At 34.1% G+C, this 19736-nt stretch overlaps 1 protein-coding gene across 1 annotated transcript in view; it reads left to right on the top strand.

The window, feature by feature from the left end:
* Positions 1–19736, top strand: part of GIGYF2 (GRB10 interacting GYF protein 2) — a 137961-nt gene that overhangs the window by 22962 nt on the left and 95263 nt on the right. The window contains 1 exon segment of the mRNA XM_051999328.1: positions 14125–14181. The gene's annotated coding sequence lies outside the window, so the exon portion shown is untranslated.

Raw genomic sequence — 19736 nt, 5'->3', positions numbered from 1 at the left:
CTGATCAATAATGATTTGGAACACTCTTTCATATGAGTGGTAATAGTTTCAATTTCATCCTCTGAAAATTGTCTGTTCATATCCTTTGACCATTTATCAATTGGAGAATGGCTTGATTTCTTATAAATTTGAGTCAGTTCTCTATATATTTTGGAAATGAGGCCTTTATCAGAACCTTTAACTGTGAAAATGTTTTCCCAGTTTGTTGCTTCCCTTCTGATCTTGTTTGCATTAGTTTTATTTGTACAAAGGCTTTTTAATTTGATGTAATCGAAATTTTCTATTTTGTGATCAGTAATGGTCTCTAGTTCATCTTTGGTCACAAATTTCTTTCTCCTCCACAAGTCTGAGAGATAAACTATTCTATGTTGCTCTAATTTATTTATAATCTCGTTCTTTATGCCTAGTTCATAGACCCATTTTTGATCTTATCTTGGTATATGGTGTTAAGTGTGGGTCCATGCCTAATTTCTGCCATACTAATTTCCAATTATCCCAGCAGTTTTTATCAAATAATGAATTCTTTTCCCAGAAGTTAGGGGCTTTGGGTTTGTCAAACACTAGATTGCTATAATTGACTATTCTGTCTTGTGAGCCTAGCCTTTTCCACTGATCCACTAATCTATTTCTTAGCCAATACCAAATGGTTTTGGTGACTGCTGCTTTATAATATAATTTTAGATCAGGTACAGCTAGGCCACCTTCATTTGATTTTTTTTTTCATTAATTCCCTTGAGATTCTCGACTTTTTATTGTTCCATATGAATTTTGTTGTTATTTTTTCTAGATCAATAAAATATTTTCTTGGAAGTCTGATTGGTATAGCACTAAATAAATAGATTAGTTTAGGGAGTATTGTCATCTTTATTATGTTCGCTCGGCCGATCCAAGAGCACTTAATATTTTTCCAATTATTTAAATCTGACTTTATTTGTGTGGAGACTTTTTTATAATTTTGCTCATATAATTCCTGACTTTCCTTTGGTAGATAGATTCCCAAATATTTTATGGTATCAACAGTTATTCTGAATGGAATTTCTCTTTGTATCTCTTGCTGTTGGGTTTTGTTGGTGATGTATAAAAATGCTGAGGATTTACGGGGATTTATTTTGTAGCCAGCTACTTTGCTAAAATTATGAATTATTTCCAATAGCTTTTTGGTAGAATCTCTGGGGTTCTCTAGGTATACCATCATACAAATACATATCTTTAGTGCTAGTCTCTCTCTTATTCTCCAATCCTGCAACATCAGCTTCCAGCTGGACATTGTTGACACTTTAAACTCAGTTTGTCCAAAATCAACTGATTATCTTTTCTCAACTTCTTCATTCCCTCTTTTTTTAAAAGAGAAATTGCCATAATGTCAGTCACCCAGATTTGGAGTCAGTCTTCATTCTTTTTCACCTTCCTAACTGCTCAGCACCACGTCCTTATCATTCTGCCATAGTACGTTTTGATTCTGTTCCATACTCATCACATATTTCATCACTCTTCTAACTGTAATATGGCCACTTATTTCTTGGATTTGCAGTTGTTCCAGTTTTGTTTTTCTGCTTCCACATTACCCTCTTTTTAATCTCTATCCTTCACCAATCTGCCAAAATAATTTTTACTAAAGCATAGATCTGACTAGGGAAATTTCTTTCTCAAAAATCTACAGTGACTCTCTATTGCCTTTAGAAAAAATGAAAAATTCCTGACCTCAGATTTAGGCACTAAATAGCAGGGGATTTAGGAAACAATTCTTCCTCGACAGTAGAACAAGATTATAAAAAAAACACTCCAAATCGTTGTAGCTTAATAGAGATAGTTATGACAAACATCAAAATATTTAATATATTTTACTATTTTAGATTGATTTGGAATTATAATAAATAATAGATTATTTGGAAAGTAATGAATTTATATTTGAGCTATGCTCTGTTTTGTTGTGTATGTACTTTTTAGGAATTCTAAAGAAACCTGCAGAAGTTGTAACTTTTAAAGAATACACTCCAATGATTTTTAGAGATAATGGCTATGGGTATAAATCAAGTATTTCAAGGATCATTCAATTCTTCACTGAAACTGGTTTAGTCAAACTGAAATAACCAGTGAAAGATGAAAGCCTATGCCAAGAACTGACAAATTGTTGCTATGAAAAAAGCAGTCCTCAGAAAACAATCAGAAACCTTCAGAAGTATTTGACTGTAAGGTTATTTTTGATTCCTGCACAATGTTGCATAGTTTTCTTGAATTGGAAAAAACTATATCTAGAAAGACAATTGGGAAAAACATGAGCTACCAACCATTTCTGTAAAGAACAAAACAATTAGGTGGAAGGAGGTAAAATGGCAGAGTTAGATGAAACACTAACAACTTCTGTCAGCATATCTTTTCCAAACAGCCTAGAGAAAGTGCTAGATTGAAAAAAAAGTCATTTTTCTGTTCTGAGGTAGCTTAGGAAGACAGAGGACTTTGTAAATGCTATGGTAAGAAGTGGTCAGGAAGGCAGTGTAAGAGAGGCAGTGGTGGGGGAGTATTTTAGCATTCAGGATCAGAAAGGAGGCTGAGTCAGGCACCAGGGCAGAAAGAGATTGTAGGGACCGCTAGAAGTAGCACAAGGAGCAGGAATGCTTCTAGCTACCTAGCAGTTCTGCTGCTCATTACCCAGTTCTGAATTACAGTTCTAGGATGGAGAAGAGGGATCTTAAGTGAGTGATACCTTAGCTATGTAGTACTGAACAAGAAATAAGTTTTAGGAATAGAAACTAGAAGCTGGAATGGCAAGTCTGTTTTAGCCTTTAGTAGCCCATAAAGCAATAATGAAATAACCAGGCACGCATCCAAGACCAAAGGGAAGCCAGCAATTTTATTTTCTCTGGACCCCAAGAACATCTTAATGGGTTAATAGTGACTGAATTAGTCAAATCTACTAAAACTCTACTGCACAAAGGCAATGAGCTCAAAACTGGATTGGGAACTTGCAGAGGGTAATTAACAGTCCTCTCTCCAATTCACAGCACTTTGGAAGCACTGAAAACTTCCCCCTTTCACAGAGTGAGAAAGGAAATCAAAAGGATATATGCTCAAGTGAGAGGTGAGCAGATCCTAACACTACCACAAAGTCCAAAATCAAGAAAGAGGCTAGAAAATTGAGTACAGATAAAAGAACTGGCCATTAAAAACTGCTTTGAACAGAGAAACTGAAGACAATGCAGATGGTGAGAGCTTGAAAGCACATGTAAGCAATGTAGAATTGAAGCACAATAATGTAGACTGGACACAATCCAACAAGAATTCCTAAAGTTAAATTAAGAGGTTTTTAAAATCGAGAAAAGAAACAAAGAGTAGTAGGAGGGAAATGGGAAAAGAAATGAGAACTGTGTAAGAAAGCCATGAAAAGTGAATAGCTTTTTCAAAAGAGGTATCAAGATAACTAGGTGGTACAGGGGATATAATACCAGGTCTGGAATCAGAAAAACCTGAGTTCAGATCTGATCTTAGATACTAGTTGTGTGATCCTGGGCAAGTCACTTAACACCAATTTGCCTGAGTTCCTCATCTGTAAAATGGGGACACCCAAGCCTTTCTAGTATCTTTGTCAAGAAAACCCAGTGGACAAAGAGCATGGGATCATGCAGAGTTGGACATGACTGAGTGAGCAACAACAAAAGAAGTACAAAATCTTATTGTAGAAAGTAACTTCTTAAGCATTATAATTCAAAAAACTAAATAAAACCCAAGAAAATATGAAATATTTCATAGGAAAAATAACTGATCTGGAAAATAGGCCAAAGAGAGAAAATTTAAGAATCATTGGAGTGCCAGAAAGCCATGAACAAAAAGAGAACTTAATAACATTTCAAGAAAATATCAAGGAGAATTTCCCAGATAACTTTGAACCAAAGACGTAATAGAAATTGAAAGAATTGCTGATCACCTCCTGAAAGAAACTAAAAAATGAGAACTCCTTGGAATATACAGTCAAAGTTCAGAACTCCAATATAAAGAGAAAATTAGAGATAAAGAAGTCAAGTACTTTGGAAGCACTGACAGGATCACAAAAGATTTAGCATCTATCGTGATTATGGAATAGAGGGTTTGAAATATGATATTCCAGAGGGTAATGGATCTAGGATTTCAGCCAAGAATAAACTACCCAGGAAATTTCAGTATAATCTTGTGGAGGGGAATTGGACTTTCCAGCATTTCTAATGAAAAGAAAATTTGATATTCAGATGTAGGACTCAAGGGAAGCATAAAAAGGTAAACATGAGTGAGAAATAATAAGAGACTAAACAGAATTAAACTGTTTACATTTTTATATTTTGAGGATATATATATATATATAACTCTGGAGAACTTAATCTTCAGATTTCTTAAAGGAAGTCCAATTAGACCAAGGGCAAGCTAAAGGAGAAGAATGGGGAAACATAAATGTAGCATACGAGGAGTTTATACAATGACAGAGGCAGTAAGAACCCAAGAGTAGGCAGCACTTGAATTTCTTTCATCTCAATTGGTTCAAAAAGGAAATAATAAGCATATGCCCACACTTGGGAAGTAGAAAGGAAAAGAAGTTAAGAAAAGGGGTGGTAGGAGATGAGGCTAATAGATTTAAGAAAAGCAGCAGCCAGAAGTCAATCAAAATCTTAAAGCCAGGGGATAGGGTGAAAAAGAAAGGAATCAAAAGAAAACTATAGACAGTTCTTTATGTAAATTTGCATTATGCAAATTTGACCATGCAATTTGAAGAATTGTAAAAGAAATCTGCATTCCAAAAAAAATTGTGTTTACTGTACAGTGCTGTGCTCTCTGTCCCCTGCCTCTTGATTCTGTGCTCCACATTTTTCTTCCTCTCAAATGCCTTTAAAAACAAATTCTTTAAAAAACAAATAAAAAAACTCCAGTGAAAACAGAACAGATTCAGAGAGAGACTGCCACTACTATCACTAGATTGGGGGCTTGGTTTGAGACTTTTGGCACCAAGAGTTGCTCCCCTCTGACCTACTTGCATGTCTTTTCTATCTGTCCTGTCTTAGATATCATACGTCTGTCTTTGACTCCAGTAGTCCCTTCCTTCTTAGATGTGCTTGACACTTTCACAGAAATTGACACAAGTCACAAGTACAGAAAATCAGAAGTACTAAATGCATTTTTTTCTGACCATAATGTAATAAATATTATAATCAGTGAAATGACTGAAGCATAGAGTAAAAATTAATTGGAAACTAAACTGAATCCTTTGGAATGGGCGAATCAAAGAACAAAGGACAGAAACAACCAATAAATTCATTCAAAATAATTAATGGTAAGACACTATATCAAAATTTGTGAAGTGAAGCCAAAGAACTATTAAGGAGAGAATTTGTTTCTCTGAGTACAAATCAATACAAGACAGAAAATGTAGATTAATGAATTAGGCATACCACGACAACAAACCCCTAGAAATCAACAAATTACAAACCTTCAATTAAATACTGAAACAGAAATACTAAAAATCAAGAAAGATTAACAAAATTGAAAGTTTATTTATTTATTTTTTAAATTTTATTTTATTTAATAATAATTTTATATTGACAGAATCCATGTCAGGGTAATTTTTTACAACATTATCCCTTGGACTCGCTTCTGTTTCGAAAATTGAAAGTTTAAAAAAACAATTGCTCCAATATAAGTAGGAGCTTATTTGTTCAAGGAAAAAAATTGACAAGCCAGTGGCTAATTTAACCTTTTTAAAGAAGAAATGACCACTGTCAAAAATGAAAAAGTCAAATTTACAACCAGTGATGGAGGAACATGCAATTGTTAGGAATTATTTACTCAAGCTATATTCCAAGTAAACCAAAAACCTAAATGAAGTAGATAAAGATAGATCACTGATGGTTGATCACAAGGGATCCTAAGGGCCTAAGTTGCTGTTTCAAGGCAAAAAAGGAACCCTAGTGCTTGTGGCTACTACAGAGGTCAGGAACCTTTCTTGGTAAAGACCAGATTACAGAATAGGAAATCAATGGCCATACATCTCCCAGGGTCACACCACTGTAGAAGTACCAAAAATAACAACAACAAAAAACCCTAAAACCAACCAAAAAAAAAATTTGCAGATCCTCAAAATTAACTCTGAAAAGAATATCATGAGAAAGTCTGATACCTCCCCAGCTGAGCAGAGCCTATCATACAGTTCAAATTGAACATCTAGGCTAGGAAAATGAGCAAATACCCAAAAAAGTATTCAATCATAACAAGCTATTGTAGTGGCAAGGAAACTATGAATTCAGAAGAAGACAACAATGTGAAAACACCTACAAAAACCTTCAAAGAAAAATGCTGATTGTATGCAAGGTTAACAAGAATTTTTAGAAGCATTAAAGAGATGTGTATGATAGAAGAAAATTGGGAAACGAAAGTGATGTAAGGAAATTATGAAAAGATTAACAAGTTGGTTAAAGAGGCACAGAAAAATAATGAAGAGAATAACTGTAAAAAACAATAAAATTGTTAAAAAAAAAAAAGACAAAAAAATCCTCTAAACTTCTTAGAAAGCACAATTGGCCAAATAGGGAAAAAAAATTCCCTACAAAACAGAATTGGTCAAATGGAAAAAGCTACAAAACTCAGTGAAGAAAATTAGAATTGGACAATTGGAATGAAACATCTAGAAACAAAACACGTTCTTATATAGGAAAACTAGCTGTAACTTCTTAGAACATTATCATTATTATAGCAGTTAAAAGTAATTTACATAGATGTGAATAGAGTATGTTGGAATGATTTCTCCCCCAAAATAAAGGGGTGAAAAAGAAAGATGCACTGGGGAGAAGGTAGAAGGGTTGGTATTTTCTCAGATAAAAGAAATGATTTTACAGTGAAGAGGAAAATGTGGGTAATGATGGGCAGTGTATGAACTTCATTATCAGAATTGGTGTATGTATATACACTCTGTTTTGTGTAGAAATGTAACTCAGAGGGAAATAGCAGGGGAATGGGAATAAGATAAGGAGGCTAGAGGAGTCCTATAGGTAAAAAGTATAGTGTGAATTAAAAGAGTGGTTAGAAGTAAAATAGATTTCTGAAGAGGGACTTTGATTTCAGGTTCTTTGCAATCAGTATCTACTGGTGGTTGGGGGAGTGGAAGAAGATGGGATATGAGGAAGGGAATACACAGATACCATAACTGAATGGAATGAGCTCACCTGTAAAATTGAAAGTGAATGAATAGCAAAATGGATTAAAAACCAGAATCCAAGTTGTTTATAGGAAACATGTTTGAAACAAAAACAGTTAAAAGAAAAGACTGGAACAGAATCTAATAAGCTTCAATTGAAGTAATAAAAAGGCAGGAATAGTGATCATGATCTGAGACAAAGCAAAAGCAAAAATAGATCTAATTTTAAAACTACATTTTTTGTATGCTAAAAGGTACCATAAGACAGTGAAGTAATATAAAAATTTTTGACATCAAGTTTCTTTAATAAAGGGGTCATTTCTCAAATATAAACTGACTATAGAACTAAGTTAAATTTGCAAAATAAGAGTCATTCTCCAGTTGGTCAAGGAGTATAAACAGACAATTTTCAGAAAAGGAAATCAAGACTGTATATGGTCATATGAAAAAATGCTCAAAATCACTTGATTAGAGAAATGCCTAATGAAAATAATTGTGATACCACTTCATGCCTATCAGAAATGATTTGTTGGAAGGGAAAATAAGTACGTACATTGGTAGAATGGTGAATTGGTCCAGTTTGGACCAATTGGAGAATAATTTGGAACTAAGCCCAAAGAGCTATAAAACTCCGCATACTCTTTGATGTAGCAATACCAATACCAGTACTAGGTCTCTATCATTAAAAGAGAACAAAGGAAAAGGAAAAGACTTTAACATATAAAAAACTAAAATTGGAGAAATTCTTTTGGTTGCAAAGAATTTGAAATCAAAGGAATTCTCATTAGTTGAGGAATGGCTGAACAAGTTGTGGCTTGTGATTGTGATAGAGTGCTGTTGTGCTGGGTAGCTAGGTGGTGCACTGGGTAGAGTGGTGGGTTCTGGAGTCAAGAAAATTTTTCCTGAGTTCAGATCTGGCCTCAGACACTGACTAGCTATGTGACTTTGTACAAGTCATTTAACTCTATTTACTTTAGTTTCCTCATGCGTTAAATGAGGTGGAAAAGAAAATGGCAACCATTCTTTTGGTATCTTTGCCAAGAAAACTTCAAATAAATGGAGTTGTGAAGAGTTGAACAGGACTAGGAAAAAATGACTGAGCAAGAACAGCAAAACTACTGCACTATAAGAAATGATAAGGGGTTGGGAAAAAATAGTTTTGAAAAAACATGACAAGGACTTTGTGGAATAATGTAAAGGGAAGAGAAAACTGGAAGATCATTGTTCATCGTAATAGCAGTGTTGTAATGCTGATTGACTGTGAAAGACTTGATTTCTCAAATCAAGATAATTCAAAAAAACTCACAATGAAAAAATGCTATTCATCTCCAGAGAGAGAATAGATGAACTTTGAGTGCAAATTGAATTGTGATTTTCTCACTTTTTTCTTGAATTTTTTTTGAAGGGGAGGGAGATATGATTAATATATAAATATATTTTGCATTTCACATGTATACTTGATGTCCCTACTTGCCTTCTTAATTGATATGGGAGGGAGGGAGGGAATTTGAAACCCAAGATTTAAAAGAAAAATGATAAAACTAAAATGTCTTTAAAAAAATAAAATGTATAATAAACTTTTACATTGAAAATAGCTAAAAAGATGTTCTACCATGTTCCTTCTTTGATACAAATATTTTATTGATGCTTAAACTAGGGACAGTCAAAATAGAGAAAGAAAACTATAGATCAGTTTCCCTAATGAACATTGGTGCAGTTTTAAATACTAACAAAGAGATTATAGCAGTATATGAAAAAGTCATACAATATGACCACACTGAATTTATAGCAGAAATGCAGAACTATTTCTGAATTAGGAAAAATGTGGTTATTTCATTACAAACATAAAATGTTTTTAATAAAATGTACTATCCATTTTTAAAAATTACACTAGAAAGCACAGGATTAAATGTTGCTGTCTCTAAAATGATGGATTTCACCTACCTGTTGTTATTGTTCCTTGTACATACAAGGGTGATGTCTTTGAATTTACGTGAGACATAGCTGTGCAGAGTCATCAGTTTCACTCTCTTCCAGAGTCATTGAGTTCAGGGGTGTCTCAGGATGGGTGACCTTGACTTTTCTAAATTAAGTCTTTCCCACGCCTTTGAGGTCATATCCTTACCATGATTTAGAGCTATGTGAGAATTGAGACAAAGGATGGCCTAATTTACCATCCCCAAAATGCCAACCTGGGATGGGAAAACCTTCAAAGTTTTTGGCTAGAACAAAGTTTTACTGATACTGTTTCTAAGCCATTGAAATCTAAACTATAAGCCATAGAGGCTTGGGTTGGGGGGTATTATTGTTCATTCAAGGAAAGCCAGAGTGATTTAGATTTAAAAGTAGAGTCATGTAGCTCCATTTGAAACACAAAAGGCTAGTTCACAGACTCTTTAAAGTCCTTTAAAACCATTTATTATTAATATATATTTTAAAGGCTTGTTTTTTTCAAAGCTATATTTTAAGATATCATAAATGAAAACTGCACAGCGCAAAAAGTAAATTGTCCCAGTTTTTAGAAAAATATCTAGCTCCCAAGCCTCAAAATATAAGCAGCAAAAATTATATTCTCATGGATAGAATACCCACTTATAAGGCTATGACATCCCAAATAGAGAGAGGGACCACATATGGCAAAGTTGTATGTTGCTATAAGAGTGGCTGAACAAACATCTGTAATGTTTTCTTAGCTAATTCTGGGAGTTTGCAACACACCTTAGTTCTTCTGAAATGGTGTTATCAAAAGACTCTATGGAACTTCGCAGGATTGGGGAGTAAGCTCAGAATGAGCTGCCACTACTATTTCCCCAGTTGCAAACTAATCTAGGAATAGTATTACAACCAAAGTTCTTTTAGAGTGAAAAAAAAAAAATCTTTTATTTGATTCACTTAAGAAGTGGGCATACCCCCAAGGAGGAATCAGGAGCAATCTTTATACTATTGATTCATTTCCTTACTATAATTTCCAGCTTTGGATTGGTTGTATTTACAATCAGAGTTAGTTACAGTTGATTGCCTTTAAAATCCAAATTACAATTAGATGTGATTTATAGTTGTTCAGATTTACAATCTTCTTTATTGATCCATTCCATATGCCAAAGGCTTATGTCCTGTCATTGACCCTTGCTGGTTTGGGCCAATTTAAGCCTGGATCCCTTTGTAAGGAAGTTTGCTGTATGAGTTCCTTGACTCACACGTTAATTGGTTGGAAATATCTTAAAGATACTTCAGTCTTACTTTCATCCTTTTTGACATACGCCTCATAGTCGCATAAACCAAGCAGAAAGGTAGTCATCACTTCCCTAGCCTATGCTGTGGTCTGTGAGTGACCATAAACACTCTCCCCATCTCTGATACTTTGACCAGAGCACCTAACTCCCAGGGTCATATTAATCATCTACAGCTGTTGGAGCTCTGCTGGAAGATGCAGGTGGCAGAGAAACCCACCACCACTTTAGTATCTTTATAAAGCCATTGTAAGGATTGGATGGGGAGTTAGTTTCCACAAAGTTATGGATAGAGGAATGCAGGGAAATTGAAATTTAAATTAGAAAAATAAAATTGAAACCTAAGAAATGGAGAAACAAGGAAACAAAACTAATAAAAAGAAAATTAGTCAGATGTGTGAGGATTCAGACTTGCAAATAATTGTAATAAGTAATAGGGGAAAGGATTTAGAATAAGAAAACACACTGAAACATTGTAAACTATATATATCAGAGGAGGAGACTTAGATTCACTTGGGAAATTGAGACTCTTCAGATAGGATAGTACTCAGCCAATAGGGAGTCAAGAGAAGGACTGAACTACATTGAAATTACATTAACGCCAAGGGAAAAAATGATATAATTGGACATGGAGATTCACACTCATGCTGGAGGGATTAGTGATAAAGGTTGTCACCTCGGTTGTCTCAGTCATTGGGACATCAGGAAAGGGACTTGTGCTTTGGGTATAAAAAGACAAATGTTGATTCCAAGTATTGCTGTTCTATAGGATATCCACTTATTCAGTTCACCCCTTCTAAGTCCAATGGTGTTAGTTCTCACAATGAAGAACAAGCATATAAGTTAGAAACTTTTCCAGTGAAATCAGATGTAAAGCAAGAATGTCCATTGCCATCATTACTATTCAATATTGTACTAGAAAAGCTAGCTATAGCAATAAGATAAAGAAAAGAAATGGAAAGAATGAGTGTATAGCCCATGAAGAGCTTAAATGATCACTTTTTACAAATGGTTTGATGATTTACTTAGAAAGCTCTAGAGATTCAACTAAAAAACTAAAAAAAAAAAAAAGAAAAAAATTGACAGCTCTAGCAAATTATATTATTACTTATATTAGTTTACTTATTTATTGTCATATTAATGACACTACCAAAGCTTTATAGAGCTAGAAAAAAATTAATAATTCATCTGGATGTACAAAAGATTTCCATTATCATGCGAATCAGTGGGGAAAAAAAGGATAATGTAGAAGGGGGGCTAGAAATACTTATTCTCAAACTAAAAAAAATAGAGAATGGAAAAAAATCACTGGTCAGATAGTGAACAGGGGAGGAGTCCATGAAGAAACAAGATAAAGAGAGATTCATAGGAAGTAAAATGAATAATTTTGATGACATAAAACACCAAGCAACTAAAATTAGGTGACGGGCAGAAAATTAGAAAAATCTTAACAACTGATTTCTCTAAAGTCTTATTTCTAACAGATAGGGAATGAGTCAAATTTATAAGGATAAAAACCATTTCCCAGTTGATAAATGGTCAAAGTATATGAATAGGCATTTTTCAGAGTAAGAAATCCAAGCTATCAATTGTCATATTAAAAAAATGCTCTATGTCATTAATAATTAGAGAAATGCAAGTTAAAAATCTCTGAGGTAACCACCTCATGCTCATTATTTTACTAAGATGACATAAAAAAGGAAAATGACCAGTGCTGGAGACGTAGGAAAACACATATAATAGCCAACTTTCTGTGATAGCAAAGAATTAGAAATTAAGGGGATGCCTACCTTTTGAGGAATGACTATCAGGTTGTGGCATATGGTTGTGATGAAATATTATAATAAATTATGAAGGCACAAGAAAAGACTGGCATGAACTGGTGCAAAATAAAATGAGCAAAACTAGCAGAACATTGTATATAATAAAATATAATACTACTGTATATTGTGATAATCAACATGAAAGTAATTCTGATCGATATAGTGACCCACTCTGATTCAATGAATTCATGGTAAAAAATACTCTCCATCTTCAGATATACTTAGAGTGTGGATGGCAACATTTTCTTTTTCTTTTTAAAATGGTAATTTAAAATAATTTATTTCACAAGACTAAAAGAGACAAAACATTTGTTAAGGGTAAGGTAATATCCAAACTGGAGTGTCAGAACCTGGAAAAGTGTAATTCTTCATGATAAAAATTAAAAGTCTTTTTAATTCATAGCTATATACTAAAACTATTATCAGGATTCCAAATTATGTCATAAGATCTGGCAAACTGTAAAGTAAAAAAACAAAAAAACAAACCCAACACAAACTGTAAACATCCATTCAAAAAATGTTTTGGGGATATTTTATGTCTAGTTGACCAGGAATTTTTGAATTCTGTTGAAATAGAAGTATAATTTTTCTAGAGCTATACAAAGTCCCAAATGGAGTTAGAATATTATAACATGACCTTGGGCCATACCTAATGAAAAGTTAAAGTTTACCCAAGAAATGCAGAAAGTACATGTTTCAGTGTCTTGAGAACGCATCTCTTAAATTTCCCTGGATTTGAAAGTGTATATGTAGAAAATTTGTAAACTTAGTGTTAATTTAGTGATTGACAGAAAAGGATAATGGTGTATGTTTGGAGCCTTTTTTCTTTTTTTTAGAGGTGAAAAATTGCAATGTTTATTTTATTGACCAAAAATATTGTATTATTTTGTAGCTCCTATTATGATTAGAGAATGAGTTGTAATTATCATGTCAAAACACCTGGGTAGGCTTTGCTAGTCTCTGTTTACTTTGCAGTTAAATCATTTTTTAAAAAAGCTCCCAAACTGCTGGCTTCTTTTAGTTTTATAGTACCTCTAAGACTAATGTTAATGTTTTTAACTGGTAACCTGTCATTTAAAATTTTGAGACAGCTCTCTTTCAATGCTTATTGAATAAGCTACTTTTCTTTATTATGCATTTCATACCTTTGCATTTTCCCCATTTCTTTCCAAAATTTGGTGAGGGGGTAGGCAGGTGGAGTATTGCAGATTAAAAATGCTCTTAGATGTCAATGATGTGGCATCTTTTAATTTTTGATACAAGGGATGACTCCTTGGGGAGGAGGAGAGAAATTTAGAAATGAATACAATGAAAAGAGAATAATATACATGTATTTAAAAAATAACAACAAAAAACACACCATAAAACTAATTTCTCATCTTGACTTAATCACTTACTTTGACTTGGGTGATTTTGGGGCAAACTATTTAACTTTCTTGAGTTTCTAAGCTTTCTGCAAAGTGTCCCTGGATATTTCTTGACCTAACCATCCTATGGATCATGACCTATTGACATGTATTAGTGTGTTTTAAAGTATTTTGTATACACAGATACTTTACAGTTGAAGTGGAATAGTATGTTGAAGATGTTAATTGCACACCAATTTTAGATCAGATGAAATCAAATATGTAAAATGGCTATATCAATAACAGCTGTCATACAAAGTATATTATTAGTGGGCTAGGTTTTATATATTGTTATTTCTTGCTCTCAAACTAGTTGTGAATAAAGGCTCCCTAAAGTGCTGGTTTAGGCAATGGGCAACTTCCATATCCTCTTGATCCCCATGATCTTCATCAGAGAAGGGAGGGGGCGATGCTTCCATTGAGTTGACTCTCAGATGGTACTTGTAGTGCAGTTTGGCTTTTTGGTAGGAAATTGTACTGTATTTAATTTGAATTTTCTGATTTTTATTTCTCAGGTGCCAAGCTCCCTGTTATCTGGGCTTGTTCCTGCTTTCAACAGTTCCTGAGTAAAGGTACAGACTAGCACTGGGGATGGGTACAGTACAGAACTGAAGGTCTTAGCATAATATTCTTCTTGTTCTTCTTTTTTTTAATAGCTTTTTATTTACAAGATATATGCATGGGTAATTTTTCAGCATTGACAATTGCAAAAACTTTTATTCCAATTTTTCCCCCTCCTTCCCCCCATCCTCTCCCCCAGATGGCAGGTTGACCAATACATGTTAAATATGTTAAAGTATATTAGCATATGCCATCTAGGGGAGGGGGTAGAGGGAGGGAGGGGAAAAATCGGAACAGAAATGAGTGCAAGGGATAATGTTGTAAAAAAATTACCCTGGCATGGATTCTGTCAATATAAAGTAATTATTAAATAAAAATTTAAAATAGAAAAAAAAAGTATATTAGCATAATATTCTTAACTTGAGGGTGGGAATTTTTTTAAGCTACTACAAGGGACCATTTGATAATAACATTTGCTTTTATAAAGCAACAAAAAAGAACAGTGAATATAACTCAGACCTCTGTTCCACATAGGTTGCTTTTTAAGAAGGTATAATTTAGCCTGTAACTGTTTTGTTTTCACTTTAAACTTTTTAAACGTCTCTTTTATGTACACTAAAAAAAAAAAAAAAAAAAAAAAAAAAAGCTTTTTTTTTTTTTTTTTTGCCTAAGATTTCTAATTCCACTCTCTTTCTTCATTCTTCATCCTCATTGGGGAAAAAACACAGTTCTTGTAATGAGTCAGCCTACTGAAAAACAAATCACACACACATTGACTATATCTGACAATCCCGGTCTCTTATTAGTACCAACAGTCCACTTTTGTCTCAGGATGTGCATTTGTGTAGCACACTTTTATCCTTGGTCCTTTGTAGTTCCAGTCAGTTGTATTGATTAGAACTTTTAAATCATTCAAAGTTGTTTTTCTTTATAAAGAAAAAATTTTAAATTGTTCCTCTAGTTTTGCTCACTTTATTTTGTATCATTTTTTTTAAAACAACATTTAATTTTATCAGATTTTGATTTCCATTTTTTTCTTTCCTTCCATTCCCCACTCTCCAAGATGGCAAACAATCTGTTATGGGTTATACATGTAGAATCATATTAAACGTTTCCACATTATGTTTTTGAAAGAAGTATCAGAACAAAAGGTAAAAACTATGAGAAAGAAAAAAAAGTGATATCAGTATGCTTCAGTCTGTATTCAGATTCCTTAGTTCTTTCTCTTAATATGGATAGCATTTTCCATCATGGAATTGTTTTATATTAGAGCATTGCTGCGAAGAGTATCAAAGTTCATCATCTCTGTACAATGTTGCTGTTACCATGCACGGTATTCTCCTGTGTTTGCTCACTTCCCTCAGTATCATGTCTTCTGGCCCTTTCTAAGATCTGACATCCTCCTGATGACAGCCTTCCTGGCCATCCTTTTCATCTCTGGTGGCCCTTTTACTCCTTCCCTCCAACTCACTGTTTAAGAATAGGGAGCTGGATTCTTCCTTGTTCTCCATTGTCACTTTAGTCTCTCAATATACACCATCCCTCAATAACTTTTCCCCTTTGGAGGTCCATTTAGCCCAGATCTACCAGCCAATCAGAGTTCAATTGTTTGTTGCTTATATTAAGGGTACTTCCCTTTTTTCCTCAGTGCATTCAGTGCTAGCCTGCTAAACAGCTAGAGAAAATCATGGATCCAGGTTGACTGGTTCCACAATTGTAATACTGATTATGTTACATAACCTCCATTGGGTTCTCGCTGTGCCAAGGCAAAGCATTTATACTTTCCTAATCCATTTGCTTTTCCACTCAACATAGTGGTCTTTTCAAAGCCTTTGATCTCTCCCCAGGCTTACTTGAGAATTTTGTCTCATATTTTACTGAAAAAACTTGAGGCCCCTTCACTGAGAGCTGTTTCTTCTTCATTTTATAACACAGAAGCTTTCTGCCACCATCTCTTCCCCTACCGTAGTCTAATAAAGTCTCCTTGCACAAGTGATCTATTCTATCCTCTTATTTTCCTGTAAATTGTCCCCCTGTCATCTTGACTGTGACATATCTTTAATAACTCCCTGACTCCTGGCTGCTGTCCTACTGCCTATAAAGTTTGTATTCTACTACCCAATTGGCTGGGGGGGGGTGGGAGTGTATTGTAGTTTCTAGGGAAATTTTGGAGCAAAACATAGATGATCTTTGTTAAGCATCTTGTCGTTGTCGTCGTCTTTTTTCTTTTTTTCTGAGGCAATTGGGATTAAGTGACTTGCCCAAGGTCACACAGCCAGATTTGATCAAATTTGAACTCGGGTCCTCCTGACTCTAGGGCTGATGCTCTACCTACTGCCCTACCTAGCTGCCCCTAGTATCTTGTCTTCTTAATGGCAATCTACCACTCCCCTATCTGCCTATAATCACACTGGGCTCAGACAAGCTCCCCTGATATTCCATGCTGTCATCAAATTGATAAGCTGGCCCTATCTCTTGCTGTGGTTCTTACTGCTCCTAACACAGTGACCCACAGGGCCTATTCTGCCCCAACTTCTGCTCCAATTATTTAGAAATCCTCTTGGATTTTCTTAGATCCTGGGCATAACAGTTCCTACTGGCTAGCTTCATGCTTCCTTGGTACATCCCATCTCATAAATATCTGGTTTCTACTCCTGATTGCTTGAGATCAAGATAGCTTCTAATCACTCTGGTTTCCCCCACTTTTATCACCCTTATGTTTCAGACTTTGCCAGAGATTGAGTTGGCTTCAGGTTCACTGGTATGTCCTTTTCAGAGCTCCTTCAACCTTTTGGACATACAGACATATTAAAGTATATTGTTGAATTTTGTTGTTGGTGTTGTTGGTTGGTTTAGGGAGAATAACCCATACCTTCTTAAATGACAAACTTAGATATTTAAAAAACAGTCTACTAGAAATAAGAACATATGGAATAAAAAACTATTTATATGTCTTAAATGGCTGTCTTACCACTAAAATACTTTAAAAATCCTCCTTAGGGAAAGGAGGAATTTGAAGCCTTGGTGGTTTCTTTTATTGGTAACTTAAGAGAAATACAACAATATGTGATTACTGCATAAGTTATTTGCTGCCTGAACACTCTTCTTGATTATACAGTAACATAAAGAAGACTGCTTCTTCTAAGAATATAAATAAACTGCCTTTTTAATTCTTATTGCTCCAGGAGATGTGAGTAGAAACTGAAGGAGAGTTGGACTAATTTAAGAAGCGATGGGCTGATTTATCAGACTGTGGCTTTGTGCTTTGAGTAGTTGAATTCTTTGATCCCATATTTTTTAAGTATTGGGTAATTTGAAACAATGGTCTATTTTAAATTTAGATTATATGGGCCATCCTAGCATTTTTTTTTTTTTTTAAAGAAGTGCAAATCCCCAGTGTCTTCTATCTATTAAAATGATCTCAGGAAATATGTTTTCTAAGAGTTGAGCAAGGACTCCTTTTTCCCTCCTTGTATTCTACCTCTTTTTGTTCTTAAAAAAATTTTTTTTCACTCTTTAGGGGAATGATGTTGGTGAAGAACAGCTGGTTTGCCCATGGCTTTTGATTTTGGTTTAATTTTTTTTTTTTTAATACATCATTCAGTGCTTCTTTGTTTTGTGATAAGGGTATAGATATGGATGAATGAAGGACCAATCGTTATTTCAGCCTGGTTCTATTTCAAATATAGTATATGCTGAAAGGTATTCTTTTTAATGCAAAAAGTTGTCTATTTTGAATTTGAACTTACATAATTTAATGTCATTTTTCTACATGCATAGTGATTGGGCTTTATAGTATTCTAGTTTGGTAAGTATGTGAATTATATGTAAAGTAGGACTGTGTTAATGAAACAACTATGTCTCATTTTTGATATTTATAATATTTCACTGGCATGTGCATTCTTATGTAATTGGATCTCGTACACATTTAGTTTGGCAATCAAGTAGATAAAATCTGGACCTGGAATCAGGAAGACTTGAATTCAAATTGGGCCTCAGACATTTACTAGCTGTGTGACTGAAAACAAGTTCCTTAAACTTTTTCTGTCTCAGTTTCTTCATCTGTAAAATTATAATAATAAGAGCACCTACCTCTGAGTTGTTATGATGATAAAATAATATATTTTTAAAGCACATTGTAAATCTGAAAGTGTTATATAAATGTTAACTATTATTATATTTAGTTATTCATTTTGAAGTATTTTTGAACACCTATTATCAAAGAATCATTGAATACAGAGTTTAAAAAAGCATTTAGTTATAAACTAATTTGTAGTCTCTCCTCTTCATCTCTCTAAGATTGTCTTAGTATCCATATGTTTAGTTTTGTCTTATTCTCTCTTCTTCCTATCCTAGTTCTTCTCTCCCCATTAATCAATAAAAAAAAAAAATAACAGCTAGCATTTATGTAGTTTTGACTATGTGCTAAAGTTTTGTTTTTTTTTTTGTTTTTTTGTTTTACAAATATTTGATTTTAAGAGGGAAAAATCCTCAAACACTTTAATATTTTGAAAGTTTCTTCTGCAGGACACTTCTCAACCATTTTTAAGAATAAAAATACTGATTACTAAAAATCATTTGACTTGTTAACTTGATGGGCGAGGATTGCTTTGCATATTTAAAATATGTAGTTATATGCCTTAGAATCTCATAATTAGAGAGCATCTCAGTTGGTAACTGTTTCAATCCATACCTGATCAAGAAACCCTTTTTTTTCAAAGTATCCAACAGGTAGTTATTCAGCTTTACTCACAGAATTCACCTGAAGAAAAAAAATCACTGCCTCTTCTCTCCCCAATTTAACTCTAATTGTTAGGTTGTTTATATTGCATTGTATATGTCCTTTCTGCAACATCTACCCATTGCTCCTTATTCTTCCTACTGAGTCCAAGCAGATCATCTCAACAAAACTTTGTCTCCACAACAGACCTTCAAACATTTGAAAACAGATATCACATCCTCTCTTCCAAATATGTACCACACACTACCTAGTCTTTACCTGACCAAATTTCCTTCCTGATGCTGAGACTTGTATCCAGTTTATCAGTGTCCTTTCTCAAGTGTTCTCAGAATTGAACATGATACTCTAGTAGTATTGTTTAGTGTAAATACCATAGTGGGACTATTGCCTCCCTATTTTTTGTTCCCGTACCTCATGTAATTCCAGCTCAAGTTCATATGAGGATTTTTTGTTGATATTTTACGCTCATACACTCAGATCATTACTGTATAATCATTTATACTTGTAGAGTTGGAGGTATAAATAAGACTTTATTTCCAAATTTTATCATATGGATTCAGACCATTTTTCTTGGATTTACCATTCTGACAAAGTCATTCATTTCAATCCAACATTATAAGGTACTAGATACTAGGTAGCAAGAAGATTCTCCACCAACAGAAGTCCTCTTCTTTTCTCCAGAAGTTTCAAGACATCTCTGAACTCATCTGGGATGGATAGGGATCAGGGACCCTCCTTTATCTTCTTCATCTTCTTTCCCCATGTTACTCGAGTCCTCATAGCTTAGAGAAGATGGGCATCCACAACTAATTTCTTTGGTGAGAT

This window comes from Antechinus flavipes, chromosome 4 (assembly GCF_016432865.1).
Source record: "Antechinus flavipes isolate AdamAnt ecotype Samford, QLD, Australia chromosome 4, AdamAnt_v2, whole genome shotgun sequence".
Taxonomy (NCBI): domain Eukaryota; kingdom Metazoa; phylum Chordata; class Mammalia; order Dasyuromorphia; family Dasyuridae; genus Antechinus; species Antechinus flavipes.
Note: the sequence above shows the minus strand (reverse complement) of the source record. Positions and strands in the feature narration are given on the sequence as shown.